The sequence below is a fragment of the Arachis ipaensis genome, chromosome B06 (genome assembly GCF_000816755.2).
Source record: "Arachis ipaensis cultivar K30076 chromosome B06, Araip1.1, whole genome shotgun sequence".
NCBI classification, from domain to species: Eukaryota; Viridiplantae; Streptophyta; class Magnoliopsida; order Fabales; family Fabaceae; genus Arachis; species Arachis ipaensis.
Window position 1 is genome coordinate 13,761,891 of NC_029790.2, and position 3,813 is coordinate 13,765,703.

Below are 3,813 nucleotides of genomic sequence, written 5' to 3' on the forward strand. Positions count from 1 at the left end.
CGCGCCATAAACTTGAGGCCCACAACTTCCTTTGCCCTACACGCGCGCCTTCGATCTAATCTATTTTTATAACAAATTTTCTTAATTTAATCCCAATTATTGTGAACTTTTTCATGGGTGTATTAGGCTACTCTCACTCTTACTTACACCCATCACACAAAAAGCTGAACCCTAGCTACTTGCATTGCTCATTCACATGCATGCTACCACTTTAATTTGCATTTCTTTTCTTTTCTTTTTTTTCTTTTTCTTTCCAATAATTGATGAATAATTTCCCCTAGATGGTTTTCACTGTGACCTACTATTGCAAATTTGCAACTATGGTAAATTATTCATCGATACCATGAAATTATTACTCATTAGATTTTAATAACAGTGAAAATAAAAAAGAATGCGTATTTTATATTTTAGGGCAAAAAACAAAAATAAACTAAGGGAGAAAATAATTTACGTGAATCAGCCAAAACGAAAACTGCTTCATGAATCCACCAATGCACGTTTATATGTAGTTCGAACCAGCTAAATTCGAACTCTATTTCAATGTAATTTGAACCAGCAATGTTCGAATTATACACAAACACACGCACACACTAATTCGAACCAGCTTGGTTCGAATTATACGCAAACACTAATTCGAACCAGCTTGGTTCGAATTACACACAGTAATTCATGGTATAATTCGAATTATGCTGTTAAAAAATTTATTAAAAAAATTAATAATTTAAAAATTAAAAAAATATATATTTTATTTCATACGTTAAAAAAAGCTAACAAAATATTTAATTACGAGACTTCTTTAAAATATTAATGAGCTATCAATTCGAATTCCATACAATACTTTTCTGTCAATTTTTAATAGCTCATGAATATTTTTTAATAAATTTTTTTAATAAATTTTTTAAATTATACAACAAAAAATATTTTATCCTATGCAAAATAATTTAAAAAAATGGCTTAAAAAATGTTAGGAGTACTATAAAAATTTGTAATGTTCTAATAACTTAGGTAAATACATGCATGTACTCAAATTTTAAATAAAATACTCTACATAGTCAATAATAATTTAGAAATGAAAGAAAATATTTTATTCCATATAAAATAATTAAAAAATATATTTTATTCTATATAAAATAATTTTAAAAAATAGCTTAAAAGATGTTATGAGTACTATAAAAGTTTGTAATATTCTAGTGATTTAGGTAAATATATGATAAAAATATTTTTTCTTTAATTTCTAAATTATTAGTGACTATGTGGAGAATTTCTTTAATGTCCTAAGTCATTAGGACATTACAAATTTTTATAGTACTTCTAACATTTTTTTAAGCCATTTTTAAATTATTTTGCATAAAATAAAATATTTTTTTGTGGTATAATTAAAATAAATTTATTTAAAAATATTCATGATAATTTTTTAATAAAATTATTTAAATTATATGGTGAGATATTACATGATTCGAATTACGTATGAGGAAGTTCGAATCACTCTGATTCAAATTATATGATGAACAATTCGAATTCTATACAATACTCTTTTCTTGATAGCTCATGAATATTTTTTAATAAATTTATTTAAATTATACCACAAAAAATAAAATATTTTTTTTATATTTAATTTTAGTTTATTATTTTATTTTTTATTTTTTATTTTCAATTTTAATTTTAATTTTTTGTTTATCATTACTTCGTTTTTTTCTTATCATTATACATACGTATATTTACACGCCTTACCAACACACTAGTGTTTTTTAAGGGTCTTATTATATATATGAAGTTACCACTTCAGTTTAATTTTAAATTTGTTAGGTGAAATATATTCGATTTGTTCCTTGAAGAGTTTAGTTGTCGTTATATTGTAACGAGAATATTCCTGCCTTGACTAATTAAATATATGTCTGTGTCTGTTACCAATAAATTAGAGAGGCGACACATGCGACGTTAGTTATATCAAAATATATCATGTCCTTATTTATTGAGTATAAATTTTTGGTTCTTTGTAAATTCAATATACAAATTCCAGAAAAGCTTTATTTTAATCCTGTGCTTGTTATGTGTATGCTGCACATATATTTTAATTTATTCAAACTTGGCAGCTGGTCGACATAGCTATTTTAGATTATTGTGCTGAATTTGGCGTATTAAAAAGGGAACGATTATTATATACGGTGCACGGAGGTGTTGGTTGTTGGGTTTTCTCTTTAATTGTTTCATTGGATTTTATACTTTTAACACATTGATGAGATGAAGGCCTAATTTCACAATGTATGTCTTGGGGGAAATTCAATTCTAATAGGGCATACTAAAGCCTTATTACAGTAATATCCTATATTGAGTTTAATTGGAGAATTGATTTTTTTAAGCTAATATCAACTAATTTTTTTAAATTTTAAATTTTAAATTTTAAGTTTTAAATTTTTATAATTAAAAATATATCCCTGCCTTTGAGTTATGGAAAGCATAAAGTTACTAGTTACTTGTGTAGCAAAAGAGAACTAAAACAATATCATATGAGGGATTTACCAATATACAATTTTTTTTTAAATAATTTATTGTCAAAATGTTACTCTTTACAAATTATTTACCTATCTGCCGTTCTCTTAATTATTAATTATAAAAGGACATAATTAACTGTAAAATAGAGTATGAAAAAATTGGCAATTCAATGTAAAAAAAATTAGTATAACCATTCATAAAATGATGAATAACATGACTAAAAAGGTGACACATGATTAAATAATTTGAAAATTGTAATATTTTAGAAATAAGTTCAAAAAGAGAGATCAGAGAAATGGAACTTTAGCTTAGAATAAGAAATGTTGATTACTAGAGCTGAAAGTTACAGGGGCGAATGTCATCTTGGTTAAGCTATAACTAATTCAATATAAGAAAATATTATGTGACACAAAAATTATAATAATAATAATAATTGCCATAAAATATAAATTAACTAAAAGAAATAATTATCATAATAATTCTATTTTTACTAAAAATTTATCTATAAATTAAGACTATTTTTTCTTGAATAATTAGGCTTTATTAGCAGTTTAGCTACGAGATTAGTTCACATCTACCATCTATCTAACTCCCAATAATGATCATAATAATTCCCACTTGATTGGTTAGTTTGTGAAACCATGATATAATTTAGTTACTAATTATCAAAATGATGTAGGAACACGTTACAGTTATGCATCTATATGTGTTTTAATTAGTATAATTTTTTTATTCGTAATATTTAACATTTCCTAGTATTTTTTGAAGTTTTTAGAGATAGAGACTGAAACTTTAATAATATTTTATATCTAAAATACCCTCATTTCAATTAATTAATTCCAACTTTACCTTTTGTGCAAATTAAATTAGAGCTTCATTCTTATTTCAGTCTCTGTCTCACTTTGCACCAAACATAATACTAAAATTTAATTTGTTTCAATCTCTGCTTCTCAGTTCTCAATTTTGTTGTCTCTATCTCTTTTTCAAACACTACCTAAAATATTACTATATTGCCAAAATGCGTGAAAAATAATAAGGGTGTATTATTTGATTTTTAATAATTTGATTTTGAATAAAGTGACAATTAGATTTTTAAAGATGTTGATCTTAGATTAATTAATCTTAAAAAAAAGTATCAATTAGATCTTATATATGCTTCTGTCAATGAATAGTATAAAATAAAATAGATTTGTTTATGTATTTTGTTATTTATAGTGGTGCATGTCTCATTACCTGTCACATGAGCATAAAAATGATATAATTTTAAACAGTGAAACACTTATTATCTTTTAAATTTTCATATATTTTTTATTAATTAAC